Source organism: Triticum dicoccoides, chromosome 5B, assembly GCF_002162155.2.
Source record: "Triticum dicoccoides isolate Atlit2015 ecotype Zavitan chromosome 5B, WEW_v2.0, whole genome shotgun sequence".
In the NCBI taxonomy this organism is placed as follows: Eukaryota; Viridiplantae; Streptophyta; class Magnoliopsida; order Poales; family Poaceae; genus Triticum; species Triticum dicoccoides.
In genome coordinates, this window is record NC_041389.1 from 640,788,424 (window position 1) to 640,804,477 (window position 16,054).

Here is a 16,054-nt window from a genome sequence, read left to right on the forward strand (position 1 = left end):
CTTTCTTTCTCTCTCTCAATCTGAATGCTCAAACCGCCACTGTTCTCGCCATGGCCTCCCTGCCCATATAGCCACTGTCGTCCCCACCGCCTAAAACCTTGCCCGGATACTCCACCTTCGTCCTCTAGACAGACTGGTGTGGCCCATTGAAGTTGGGAGCCCCTAGGTCAAGCTCCTCGTCCTCGTCGTCAACCTCGGGCGATTCTGCCGGGGATACTTCCCTCCAGGAGGGGGAAATCAAAGCCATCGTCATCACCAACGCTCCTCTTGTCCTAGTAGGACTCATCTCCATCAACATCTTCACCAGCACCATCGATCATCTCCAAACCCTAGTTCATCTCTTGTACTCAATCTTTGTATCCAACCTCAGATTGGTACCCGGGGCGCTAATAGTGTTGATTAGATCTTTTAGTTGGTGCTAGTTGAAAGATCGTGGATGACGCCTATAGGGGGTGAATAGGCACTTTAAAATAATTACGGTTTAGGCTTGAACAAATGCGGAATAAACCTAGCGGTTAATTTGTCAAGCACAAAACCTACAACAACTAGGCTCACCTATGTGCACCAAAACCTTAGGCTAAGCAAGATAAACAACTAGGTGATAGCAAGATATATGACAAGAAACAATATGGCTATCACAAAGTAAAGTGCATAAGTAAAGTGCTCGGGTAAGAGATAACCGAGGCATGCAGAGACGATGATGTATCCCGAAGTTCACACCCTTGCAGATGCTAATCTCTGTTTGGAGCGGTGTGGAGGCACAATGCTCCACAAGAAGCCACAAGGGCCACTGTAATCTCCTCACGCCCTCGCACAATGCAAGATGCCGTGATTCCAATAAGGGACCCTTGAGGGCGGTCACCGAACCCATACAAATGCCAACCCTTGGGGGCGGTCACCGAACCCGTACACTTTGGCAACCCTTGGGGGCGGTTACTGGAACCCGTCAAATTGCTCGGAGTGATCTCCACAACCTAATTGGAGACCCCGATGCTTGCCAGGAGCTTTACACCACGATGATTAAGCTTTGAACACCACCAACCATCTAGGGTGCCCAAGCACCCAAGAGGAACAGCTAAAGGGTACCAAGCACCCAAGAGTAATAAGCTTCTCAACTTTTCACTTCCACGTATCACCGTGGAGAACTCAAACTAGTGCAACTAATGCAATGTCAAGGGCACACGGAGTGCCTAGGTCCCTCACTCTCAAATCCCACCAAAGCAACAAAAGCTATGGACGAATATGAGAGGACGAACAAGAAGGAGAACACCACGAACTCCAAGATCTAGATCCAAGGGGTTCCCCCTCACATAGAGGAGAAAGTGACTGGTGGAAATGTGGATCTAGATCTCCTCTCTCCCCTCCCCCCCCCCCAAAAAAAACTAGCAAGAATCCATGGAGGGATTGAGAGATAGCAAGCTCAAAGAAGGTAAACAATGGGGAAAGAACACGAGCTCAAGAGATAAGGATCAATGGGGAAGAAGACCCCCTTTTATAGGGGCCCCCGAATCCAACCATTATGTGCTCAGCCCACACACGAGCGGTAAAACCTCTCAGGGGAGCAGTACTACCGCCTGGGCGGTAGTGCACATAGATCAGTGCAATGGTCGAAGACCACGAACCGGTACTGTCGCCGGAGAGGTACTACCGCTCGCCCCAGCGGTACTACCGCTGGGGTTGCAGGTCAAGGCACTAGGAAGGCAGAGCAGGACAGATGGGGTGAAACAGAGCCGCACCAGCGGTACTACTACTTGTAGTGCATGGGCCGAACTACCGCCCCTCAGCCGCGCCACAACCGCTGAGAACACGCACGACAGAAAGGGGAGCGGAAGTGGAGCAGTAGTGTAGGGGTGGTACTACCGCATGTGCTACCGTCCCCACTGCCGCGAAACCCGACACGAAAACATTGCAACCCCGAAAGCAACGGTACCACGCGCGTTACTACTGCTTAGCCAAGCTAAGTGGTACTACCACTCAGGACTACGGTACTACCACTTGGGGTGCTACAAAGAAGCCCAAGCAAATAGATGGAAACAAGGAAAACCAGAACTGCCACAACTTCTGCAAATGAGCTCCAAAATGAGCAAACTCAAGCTTGTTGGATAGATGACGACGAGTAGCTCCAAAAACCAGAAGCTTGTTACTTATAGTGAGAAGTGGAAGGGGAGGTATGCCTAACATATAGAGGAGTGAAACCTCCAACAGAGAAGAACCGGCATAACCTCCAACATCGAAAACATCATAGAAGATGCATGTGAACTCCGTTTTCGATGAACTTGAGCTTGTCATTGATACGTCTCCGTCGTATCTATAATTTTTTATTGTTCCATGCCAATATTCTACAACTTTCATAAACTTTTGGGAACTTTTTATACTATTTTTGGGACTAACATATTGATCTAGTGCCCAGTGCCAGTTCCTATTTGTTGCATGTTTTTTGTTTCGCAGAAACCCCATATCAAACGGAGTCCAAATGGAATAAAAACGGACAAAGATTTTTTTGGAATATTTATGATTTTTGGGAAGAAGAATCAACGCGAGACGATGCTCGAGTGGCCCATGAGGTAGGGGCGCACCCCAGGGGGTGGGCGCGCCCCTAACCCTCGTGGCCACTCTGTAAGGCGGTTGGTTCCCTTCTCTCGCCGCAAGAAAGCCAATATCCGGATAGAAATCATGTCCAAAGGACAACCCAATCGGAGTTATGGATCTCCGAGAATATAAAAACGGTGAAAGGGCAGAATCTAAAACGCATAAACTGAGAGAGACAAAGAGACAGATCCAATCTCGGAGGGGCTCTCGCCCCTCCCATGCCATGGAGGCCATGTACCAGAGGGGAAACCCTTCTCCCATCTAGGGAGAAGGTCAAAGAAGAAGAAGAAGAAGAAGCGGGGCTCTCTCCCCCTCGCTTCCGGTGAAGCCGAAACGCCGTCGAGGGCCATCATCATCACCGCGATCTACACCAACACCTCCATCATCTTCACCAACATCTCCATCACCTTCCCCCATCTATATTCAGCGGTCCACTCTCCCGCAACCCGATGTACCCTCTACTTGAACATGGTGCTTTATGCTTCATACTATTATCCAATGATGTGTTGCCATCCTATGATGTCTGAGTAGATTTTCGTTGTCCTATCGGTGATTGATGAATTACTATGATTGGTTTAATTTGCTTGTAGTTATGTTGCTGTCCTATTGTGCCCTCTGTGTCACGCAAGAGTGAGGGATTCCCGCTGTAGGGTGTTGCAATACGTTCATGATTCGCTTATAGTGGGTTGCTTGAGTGACAAAAGCATAAACCCGAGTAAGGGGGTTGTGGCGTATGGGATAAAGGGGACTTGATGCTTTAATGCTATGGTTGGGTTTTACCTTAATGATCTTTAGTAGTTGCGGATGCTTGCTAGAGTTCCAATCATAAGTGTATATGATCCAAGAAGAGAAAGTATGTTAGCTTATGCATCTCCCACATAAAACTTGCTATCGGTCTAGTAAAGTAGTCAATTGCTTAGGGACAATTTCACAACTCCTACCACCACTTTTCCACACTCGCTATATTTACTTTATTGCTTCTTTATCTAAACAGCCCCTAATTTTTATTTACGTGCTCTTTATTATCTTGCAATTCTATCCAACAACACCTACAAAGTACTTCTAGTTTCATAATTGTTCTAGGTAAAGCGAACGTCAAGCGTGCGTAGAGTTGTATCAGTGGTTGATAGAACTTGAGGGAATATTTGTTGTACCTTTAGCTCCTCGTTGGGTTCGACACTCTTACTTCTCAAAATAGGCTACAATCGATCCCCTATACTTGTGGGTTATCAAGACCTTTTTCTGGCGCCATTGCCGGGGAGTCATAGCGTGGGGTGAATATTCTCGTGTGTGCTTGTTTGCTTTATCACTAATTAATTTTTATTTGATGTTCTTAGTTGTTTTCTATCTTTAGTTATGGGTAGGAAACGCAAAATACCAAAAAAAAATTGTTGTACCTACTGGACCAATGGTTGAAGAACCACTCAAAATCTATCACACTCCTAAAGCTTTTTACTTGGATCATCTTTGATCCCTTTGTGCTCGTGCTGAAACCCAACTAGCTTAGTTGAGGGCAAATCTTTAGATGAGCACGCTTGTTATGTGCGACACCGCTTATCTCAAAAGGGAAACTTTTACTGGATCAAATTCATCGTTTGCAATGCTATGCTTGGAATTTATATGAAATTTATGATTTTACTTGTTGTTCTAAAGACCCTAAGAAATATCTTCCCTATCAATGCTTGTTTAATGACAATGGGATCGTATCTTCTTATGCTAAGGGTGTTTATAATTACTATGATGTTCAACAAATTGAAGAATTTGTTGCTTTTAAGGGTGCTTATGAAATTAATTCTTTGATTGAAAAGTATGATGCTACTCTTTACAAATCTGATAATTTTGCCATATTTCAATATTGCTATGATAATTATGCTTCTAATGCCTATGTTAAACCATATATTGAGGACTCCTCCGCTGTCCAAGAAGAGACTAATATTTTGCAGGAATCTATGGAAGAAGAAATTGATGAAATTGTGAGCTCATTGGATGAAAAAGATGATGAGGAGAGTGAAGAACAAAAGGAGGAAGAGCGGATTAGCTACCCATGCCCACCTTCTAATGAGAGTAACTTTTCAACTCATACATTGTTTAATTCCCCTTCGTGCTTACCGAGGGATGATTGCTATGATGATTGTTATGATCATATTGATTCTCTTGAAATACCCCTTTTTGATGATGCTTGCTATGCTTGTGGCTAAGATGCCAATATGAATTATGCTTATGGAGATGAACTTGCTATAGTTCCTTATGTTAAACATGAAATTGTTGCTATTGCATCCACACATAATAGTCCTATTATCTTTTTTAATTATCCAAACTACACTATATCGGAGAAGTTTGCTCTTATTAAGGATTATGTTGATGGGTTGCATTTTACCGTTGCACATGATGATTTTGATAGATATAATATGCATGTGCTTGCTGCTCCAACTTGCAATTATTATGAGAGAGGAACTATATCTCCGCCTCTTTATGTTTCCAACACGATAAAATTGCAAGAAACTGTTTATACTATGCATTGGCCTTTAGTTAGTGTGCATGAATAGTTCTTTTGTGACATACCGATGCATAGGAAGAGAGATAGACTTCTTTGTTGCTTGGTATATGTTACTTTGTGCTCACTACTAAATGCCAAATCATTGTTAATTAAAATTGGCTTTGATATACCTTGGGATCTGGGTGGATCCATTACTAGAGCACTTTATGCCTAGATTAATGGCTTTAAAGAAAGCGCTGCCAGGGAGACAACCCGGAAGTTTTAGAGAGTCATTTATTTCTGTTGAGTGCTTTTATATAGTTTAAAAAACAAAAAAATAAAGAGGGGAACCCAAAACTTTTCAAAAAGGAAAGTGAAAGTGAGAAAGACAAACATTGTTGAAGTGTGGGAGCTCCTTGAACTTTATTCATGCTCACGGAAACTTTGTGAACCTTAATTACAGAAAATTTTCATCAAAAATAATTATCCCCTTGTAAAATTCCATTGTATTATAAAAATAATGTGCCAAGGATTGCCTTTAGGATGTTTACAATGCTTGTTGGTTTGTGCGATGCAGGATAGAAACTTTGGCTGTAGTGCGCGATTTTACATTTTTTACTGGAACATCAAACGGTTCTGAAACTTTTTGCACTGTCTTTATATACAAATTTTTTATTTTTACTAATTTTGGTAGAATTTTTGGGGTACCATAACTATGGTGAATGTTCAGATTTCTACAGACTGTTCTGTTTTTGAAAGATTCTATTTTTGATGCATAGTTTGCTTGTTTTGATGAAACTATCAATTTCTATCAGTGGATTAAGCCATGGAAAAGTTATATTACAGTAGCTATAATGCAAAAATAAAATATGAATTGGTTTTCAACAGTAATTAGAATAGTGATTTGCTTTATTATACTAACGGATCTTACCGAGTTTTCTGTTGAAGTTTTGTGTGGATGAAGTGTTCGATGATCGAGAAGGTCTCGATATGGGGAAAAGGAGGAGAGGCAAGAGCTCAAGCTTGGGGATGCCCAAGGCAACCCAAGTAATTATTCAAGGAGACTCAAGCGTCTAAGCTTGGGGATGCCCCGGAAGGCATCCCCTCTTTCTTCAACAAGTATCGGTATGTTTTCGGATTCGTTTCGTTCATGCGATATGTGCAAATCTTGGAGCGTCTTTTGCATTTAGTTTTCACTTTTATTTTATGCACCATGCTGGTATGAGATAGTCCTTGGTTGATTTATAGAATGCTCATTGCACTTCACTTAAATCTTTTGAGTATGGCTTTATAGAATGCTTCATGTGCTTCACTTATATCTTTTGAAGTTTGGATTGCATGTTTCTCTTCACATAGAAAACCGCCATTTGTAGAATGCTCTTTTGCTTCACTTACATTTGTTATAGCGTGGGCATATATTTTGTAGAAATAATTAAACTCTCTTGCTTCACTTATATCTATTTAGAGAGATGACATGAATTGGTCATTCACATGGTTAGTCATAAAATCCTACATAAAACTTGTGGATCACTGAATATGATATGTTTGATTCCTTGCAATAGTTTTGCGATATAGAGATGATAATATGTGGGAGGTACTAGTAGATGGTTGTGTTCAGTAAGGATATTGGTGTTAAGGTTTGTGATTCCCGAAGCATGCACGTATAGTCTCCTAACTATGTAACCAAATTGGCGTGCATTGTATTTTGATTGTTTATCTTTGCGTGAAGGTCGGGGGCACGCGATGGTTAACTCATACCAACCTCCCCCCTAGGGGCATGTGTAGTAGTACTTTGCTTCAAGGGCTAATAAACTTTTGCAATAAGTATATGAGTTCTTTATGACTAATGTGAGTCCATGGATTATACGCACTCTTACCCTTCCATCATTGCTAGCCTCTTCGTTACCGTGCATTGCCCTTTCTCACCTCGAGAGTTGGTGCAAACTTCGCCGGTGCATCCAAACCCTGTTATATGATACACTCTATCACACATAAGCCCCCTTATATCTTCCTCAAAACAGCCACCATACCTACCTATTATGGCATTTCCATAGCCATTCCGAGATATATTGCCATGTAAATTTCATCATCATCATATACATGACTTGAGCATTCATTGTCATATTGCTTTGCATGATCGTAGCTAGCATGATGTTTTCATGGCTTGTCCGTTTTGATGTCACTGCTACGCTAGATGATTGCACATCCCGGTACACCGCCGGAGGCATTCCTATAGAGTCATATTTTTGTTCTAGTATCGAGTTGTAATATTGAGTTGTAAGTAAATAAAAGTGTGATGATCATCATTATTAGAGCATAGCCCCAGCGAGGAAAGGATGATGGATACTATGATTCCCCCACAAGTCGGGATGAGACTCCAGACTTTATGAAAAATAAAAGAGGCCAAAGAAGCCCAAATAAAAAAGAGGCCAAAGAAGCCCACCAAGAAAATATAAAAATATATAAAAAAAGAAGAGAAAATAAAAAATGAGAGAAAAAGAGAGAAGGGGCAATGTTACTATCCTTTTACCACACTTGTGCTTCAAATAGCACCATGTTCTTCACTTCGATTCAACACAGTGAAGACAGTTTCAATCGGGTCGATGGACCCTTGGTTGTTTTTGTGATAAGTCGCTATTATCAAATAAATAGTCATTTCTTGCTCGATTCGAGAGGTGATTTCATTCCACAGTGACAATTCATGTTGAATGCGTCAGAGAGTCTCTTGAGTTATCACTTTCATATACTAGTGGGAATTTTCATTATAGAACTTGGCTTGTATATTCCGATGATGGGCTTCCTCAAATGCCCGAGGTCTTCATGAGCAAGAAAATTGGATGCACACCCACTTAGTTTTCAGTTAGAGCTTTCATACACTTATGGCTCTAGTGCATCCGTTGCATGGCAATCCCTACTCCTTGCATTGACATCAATTGATGGGCATCTCCATAGCCCGTTGATTAGCCGCGTCGATGTGAGACTTCCTCCCTTTTTGTCTTCTCCACACAACCTCCACCATCGTAGTCTTTTCCACCTATAGTGCTATATCCATGGCTTGTGCTCATGTATTGCGTGAGGGTTGAAAAAACTAAAGCGCGTTAAAAAGTATGAACCGATTGCTGGCTGACACCAGGATGAGCATGAGGGGTACCTTGTGTTAAGAAAAGGGAGCATACAAGAATATATGATTTTGTAGGGATAGCGTTCTTTAGCATTGATATTTTGGAAGATATGATTGCTTGTTGGGATGCCCGAATTATTATTGTTTTTATGTCAAATGATAGACTATTTCCTTGAATCACTCGTGTCTTAATATTCATGCCATGATTAGATATATGATCAAGATTATGCTAGGTAGCATTCCACATCAAAAATTATCTTTTTTATCATTTACCTACTCGAGGACGAGCAGGAATTAAGCTTGGGGATGCGGATACATCTTCGTCGTATCTATAGTTTTTTATTGTTCCATGCCAATATTCTACAACTTTTATAAACTTTTGGCAACTTTTTATACTATTTTTAGGACTAACATATTGACCCAGTGCCCAGTGCCAGTTCATGTTTGTTGCATGTTTTTGTTTTGCAAAAACCCCATATCAAACGGAGTCCAAACAGAATAAAAACGGACTTTTTTGGAATATTTATGATTTTTGGGAAGAAGAATCAACATGAAACGATGCTCCAGTGGCCCATGAGGTAGGGGGCGCGCCCCTGACCCCCGTGGCCACTCCATAAAGTGGTTGGTGCCCTTCTTTCGCCGCAAGAAAGCCAATATCCAGATAGAAATCGTATCCAAAGTACAACCCAATCGGAGTTACGGATCTTCGGAAATATAGAAAACGGTGAAAGGGCAGAATCTGAAACGCGGACACAGAGAGAGACAGAGAGAGAGATCCAATCTCGGAGGGGCTCTCGCCCCACCCACGCCATGGAGGCCATGGACCAGATGGGAAACCCTTCTCCCATCTAGGGAGAAGGTCAAGAAATAAGAAGAAGAAGGGGTGCTCTCTCCCCCTCGCTTTCGGTGGCGCCGGAACGCCGCCGGGGGCCATCATCATCACCGCGATCTACACCAACACCTCCATCATCTTCACCAACATCTCCATCATCTTCCCCCATCTATATTCAGTGGTTCACTCTCCCGCAACCCGTTGTACCCTCTACTTGAACATGGTGCTTTATGCTTCATATTATTATCCAATGATGTGTTGCCATCCTATGATGTCTGAGTAGATTTTCGTTGTCCTATCGGTGATTGATGAATTGCTATGAATGGTTTAATTTGCTTGTCGTTATGGTGCTGTCCTATTGTGCCCTTCGTGTCGTGCAAGCGTGAGGGATTCGCTGTAGGGTGTTGCAATATGTTCATGATTCACTTATAGTGGGTTGCTTGAGTGACAGAAGCATAAACCCGAGTAAGGGGGTTGTGGCGTATGGGATAAAGGGGACTTGATGCTTTAATGCTATGGTTGGATTTTACCTTAATGATCTTTAGTAGTTGGGGATGCTTGCTAGAGTTCCAATCATAAGTGCATATGATCCAAGAAGAGAAAGTATGTTACCTTATGCCTCTCCCACATAAAACTTTCTATCGGTCTAGTAAAGTAGTCAATTGCTTAGGGACAATTTCACAACTCCTACCACCACTTTTCCACACTCGCTATATTAACTTTATTGCTTCTTTATCTAAACAGCCCCTACTTTTTATTTACGTGCTCTTTATTATCTTGCAATTCTATCCAACAACACCTACAAAGTACTTCTAGTTTCATACTTGTTCTAGGTAAAGTGAATGTCAAGCGTACGTAGAGTTGTATCGGTGGTCGATAGAACTTGAGGGAATATTTGTTCTACCTTTAGCTCCTCGTTGGGTTCGACATTCTTACTTTCCGAAAGAGGCTACAATTGATCCTCTACACTTGTGGGTTATCAGTCATCAAGATGACCATAAGCTCCAAAACTCACAGAGAGAAGAACCAAACTAGAACCGAGAAAGATTATGCAAGGATGCAATGGTTTGAGCTCTCTACGAACGATACAATCAAGCTACCAACTTGAGAGCCCCCTTGATAGTACGGCAAACGATCCTATAACCCGGTCTCCCAATTACCACCATGAGACCGGTAAAATAGAAAACCTATCAAGGGCAAACCTTTGCCTTGCGCATGATTCACTTGAGCTAGATGATGACGATCTTGTCCTCCTCAAGATGGACCACCTTTCTTGACTGCGTTGGGTCGATCAAGACTAGTTGATTGCTCCCCCCATACTCCACTTTGAGTGAGCCACTCTTTGGCACATCTTCACAAGTCCATTGTGAACACAATGGACGGCAAGCTTCAAGCACTTGATCTCTTCGTGATGCTCCACTTGAACTTGCACACCCCAATCTTGATGACGATCACCACTTGATGTATCATCTCCATGGGTTATATGATATCTTCCTCCTGATGCAAGACCATGGAAACATACCTAACCCCACATAGAACTCTCAGTAGACCATGGGTTAGTACACCAGCGTAATGGACGATGCTTACCATACCATGGGATCACCTGATCCCTCTTGGTATATCTTCTACGCTTTGTGTGTTGATCAACTTGAATCACTCTCTGTACTTAGTATTGATCAACCTTGAATCTTTCCAACTCTCTTCATTTGGATGATGTCTTGAAGGTAAACATGAATGATCACACATTCTTCTTCTTCAAGACATGCTTGCAATAAGCTCAACACTCACATGACTAATTTTTGGATAATTCCTTAATAGCACATTGGTCAACTCATAAACCCCTTGAAACCAACACATGGACTTCAAGAAATGCCTATGGACAAATCCTTCAAATATAACTCAATGCAACCATTAGTCCATAGAGAATGTCATCAATTACCAAAACCACACATGGGGGCACCACATGTTCTTTCACTAGTTGGTTTACTTGGTGGAAAATTATATGTTTAGATTGTTAAACACATATTTATATCCTCTGATCACAAACACAATTGTGCTTTGTGAGTAGTTTTATTTGTTCTTGAGGACATGTGAGAAGTCTTTTTATTAGTAGTCATGTGAAGTTGATCACCGTTCAATGTTTTGATGATATTTATGTTGTTCTTCCTCTAGTGGTGTCGTGTGAACGTCGACTACATGACACCTCACCATGTTTGGACCTAGGGGAAGACATTGTTTAATTAGTTTGTAGATGATGGGTTCTGGGAGTGACTAAATCCTGAACCCCACTTTATGAATTATTTCGTAAGGGGTTGTTTTGAATCCATATGTTTCATGTCATGGTTAGATTTTTATCTTAATTCTTCTCTTCTATTTGCGGAGGCTTGCATGGAGGTGGTAATCATAAGTAGGTTGCTTGTTCAAGTAAGAACAACACCTTAGCTCCAGTCTGAACATAATTCGGTGAATCATGCTAAAAGTAACTAGATAAAAAATTGTGTGTCCTCAAGAGCATTTTAATCACTAGAAGTTTTCCCGGCTTATCCTTAGAAACAATAAGGATTGGGCAACCTTGCTACACCTTGCTACTTTGGTTACTTGTTACTTGTTATCAATTCTCTTGCTATCGCACTTGCTATCAAAATTATCTTATAACACTTGCAAAGAATACCTTGCTGAAAACCGCTTATTGATTCCTTCTGCTCCTCATTAGGTTCGATACTCTTACTTATCGGAAGGACTATTATTGATCCCCTATATTTCTGGGTCATTATCTACTATGCTTTCCCAATAAATATTTGAGTTCTTTATGACTAATGTGAGTTTTTGGTCTTTGTACACTTCCACCTATCAATATTTTGCTAGCCTCTTCGGTACCGTGAATTTCCCACTCTCACCTAGAGACATGGTGCAAACTTTGTCGGTTCATCCAACTCATTGGGATGGTACACTCTCTCAAACATAATCCACATTATATCTTCCTCAAAACTAACATCATACCTACCTATTATGACATTTCCATAGCCATTCCGAGATATATTGCCATGCAACTTCCATCATTACTATTCATTACATGAATTGAGCATTCATTGTCATTTTGCTTTGCATGATCATATAGAGCTGACATGATGGTTGTGGCAAAACCACCATTCATCATTGTATATATACATGTTATGCTAGGTCATTGCACATCCTAATACACTACCAGAGGCATTCCTTTGTAGTCAGTTTTTGAGTTGTAAGTAAATAAAAGTGTGATGATCATCATTATTAGAGTGTGCCCTACTTGCGAGGATATAAATTGGAGGAGACTAATATTTCCTTGGAAAAGAGGGGATGAGGTCCATGAGGCCAATAAAAAAAGAAAAAAAAAGAAAAAAGAAAAAATATGGAAAAAATGAGAGAAAAAGAGAGAGAGGGGCACACTACTATTCTTTACACCACACTTGTGCTTTAAAGTAGCACCATGTATTTCATATAGAGAGTTTTCATATACTTCACGACCATGCTAGTGGAATCTTTACATTATAGAACTTGGCTTGTATATTCCAATGACGAGCTTACTCAAATGCTTGAGGTCTTCATGAGCAAGCAAGTTGGATGCACATCCACTTAGTTGCATTAAGAGGGCTTTCATGCACTTATAGCTCTAGTGCATCTGTTCCATGGAAATCCGTACTCCTCGCATAAATACTGATTGTAAGACCTCTCCATCGCCTAATGATCGGCAATGTTGATGTGAGACTTCCTCCACTTTTTGTCTTCTCGCCGCTGGCAACCATCTCCGCCGTCGCAGCCGCACGAGAACTTAGCACCAAGATTTGGGGGAAGAGTGTCGCCAAGAACACAAGGGGTAAGAAGCTCAGAATGAAGGCTAAAATGACACACCTCACGGGGGTGGAAAATAGATGCTCCATTACTCCCTCGCCCTCCGCCATGCTTGTGGATCGAGGAAACCTCCTCGTGTCGACACGGCTCGCATAGACGTGCAACGTGACACGAAAACTGCACCATGGTACATGAAGCCAAAATTTCTCCCTCTCGGCATGTCCTCGAGTCGACGACAAATCTCTCATCGTCAAGGAGGATGATCTGGTGTGTCTCCGATTGCCTGAAAATCATCCCCGCCGATAAACAAGCAAGCTCGCCGCGTAGAGATCAGGGATGTACCACGCTCGCCACGCGGAGATGTGGGATGCACGTCGAAACTCGACATGATGAAGGTATATATTACCGTGTAGACTATAGAGTACGCTGTGAAGCTGGGTTTTAAACCTTGTGGGGGTACTATGTTACTTGGGTTTCAAACCTTGTGACTGTAGAACGCAGATGCACGTGGAGTGGCCGTGCATCATACATGAATGTACACGAGCTCTACAGGGCGATACGTGATCGCGCGAGCGCGATGGGCACGTGATCCGACATAAGGATCCATGCGAGGGCGATCGTGGAATATAGAAAGAGCTCGTGCGCGCAAGCGTTTGAAAATTGAAACCCACGGTGGAACGCACGCGCGATGCATGCACGCGCGGTGCTCGCGCGATTGCTATTCCGGTGCAATGAGGGTGCGAGCGTGAGAAAGAGGGGTGGTGGAGCACGCGCGTGTGTGTGGGTGGGTAGGAAAGGGACGTGGGCGGGGCGGGGGGACATGCACATCCTCAGTGGAAACAATATAATATGTGCCTCAACCCTTATTATCATCGGGTTAGATCATCGATCACAAGTTTGAACCCACTACAAAGCACCACTCCCTGTGAAGGAAAAACCATCGAACTTGGACAAAGAAGATAGACAGATCAAAGAACATGCAAAGCTATTTAATTATGCAACAAGAAAACCTCAAAAATTCAATTGATTTCAGTGAACAATTCGATCATAAAGTGACAATTCATCGTGTCCCAACAAACACACCACCGATCCCAATCATGTGAGAAGGCTCACATGAACATGGTATTGAAGATCCAAAGAGAGATAGAACCATCCAGCTACTTCTATGGACCCTAAGGTCCTACTAGAACTAATCACACATCATCATGGAGGTAGCAAGATTGATGAATATGGCTCCGGCAATGGCTTCCCCCTCCGGCAGGGCTTCGGAACAGGCCTCTAAATGGGATCTTCGTGAAACAGGAACTTGTAGCCTCGATAAAATTCTTCTGAAGATATGGCAGAGGGTTTTAGTATTTATAGGGATTTACAGTGGTGGAATCAATGCAAGGCGGTGCAGAGCGTTCCCACACGGCCTAGGGGCGCCCTACCTCCCTGGGGGGCGGGGGGGCCGTTTGGGCTCCCTGCAGCTCCTCTCACGCTCTCGTGAATCTCCCAAGGTCCCTTGTTGCCCCAAAAACCGCATTAAATTGGGTAGTGATTTGATCCCTGTATATATTGATTTCCTATGAAACTAAAAACAAGCAGAAAACAGGAACTGGCACTGGACACTAAATTAATAGGCTAGTCCAGAAAAATAATATAAATTGCTATGAAAAGTATATAAAATGATAATAAATATCATGGAACAACCAAAAATTATAGATACGTTTGAGATGTATCAGCATCCCCAAGCTTAATTCCTGCTCGTCCTCGAGTATGTAAATGATTTACAAAAATAATTTTCGGTGTTGAATGCTACTCATCATAATCTTGATCAAATGATGTAACATGGTGTAAACTCAAGACAAAAGTTATTGAAAGCAATAATTTATAGTTGATAACAAGCAAGTAACATCAAATTGTGTAAACAAAAATTACTATTGCTTTTCATGGATGAATGTTTTCATGTAAAACCAATCAATACTCATATGTCATATTCACGTCCCTGTCACTCAAGGCTTTACCATATTCAAACATTTTATTATAACACAACCTAGATCTTCGGTGAAACAATCAAATCCATGACGAACCCTTTTCAACTACTTAGTACTTTGCTTAATGCTCAACTTACAAGCCTTGGTCTTAGCACTTTAGATGACAAACAGAGTAATGATGGGAATTTATAAGAAGACAAAAGATAAGAAGGTCCCACATCAATGCAACAGATTTTTAGGCAATGGAGAGGCTTACGATCGATATTGATGCGAGGAGTCAGAATTTCCACTCAATTGATGCACTAGAGCTATAAGTGTATGAAAGCTCTCCTGATGCAACTAAGTGGGTGTGCATCCAACTTGCTTACTCGTCCAGCAAAGTGACGAACCGTCGGTGTCACGTCAGACGTGAAGATCGATGAGGTGGGACCACATGCCTCCTTCTGGGTGAACGCGAACAGTCGCCCGCCAAGACCTGCCTTCCCCCTTCGTGTCTTCGATCGTGGTCGGGGAGAACCTGGATCCTGGCGCTGGCAGCACCATGACCACCAGCAGGGAAGCCAGCAGCATGGTTGTGAGCGACTTGAAGGACCCCCTGTAACGCCCCGGATCCGATGCGCCAGGTGTCCGCCAGTTATTCGCTGTCATTGCCATGTCATTTGCTTGCGTGTTGCATTTTATCATGTCATCATGTGCATTGCATTGCATACGTGTTCGTCTCATGCATCCAAGCCTTTTCCCCGTTGTCCATTTTGCAATCCGGCGCTCCTATGCTCTCCGGCGTTCCCCTTTTGTCTCCTGTTGTGAGCGGGTGTTAAACGTTCTCGGAATGGACCGAGGCTTGTCAAGTGGCCTTGGTATAGCACCGGTAGACCGCCTGTCAAGTTTCATGCCATTTGGAGGTCGTTTGGTACTCCAACGGTTAACCGCGTAGCCTGAAACCCCTCCTTCTCTTTGCAGCCCAACACCCCTTCCAAACTGGCCCAAAACCCATCTAACTCCCCTCCATGCTCTCGGTCGTTCGATCACGATCGCGTGGCCGAAAACCGCTCCTCATTTGGACTCTCCTAGCTCCCTCCACCTATAAAAACGTCTCCCCCTCTCCATTTTCGGATCTATTTCCCCCCGAAACCCTAATTTTCCCTCCGCGCCGCGCCGGACATGTCCGGACCGGACCGAACACGTCCAGCCGCCGTCCCCCGGCGAATCGCCAGCCGCCACGTCGCCCTCGC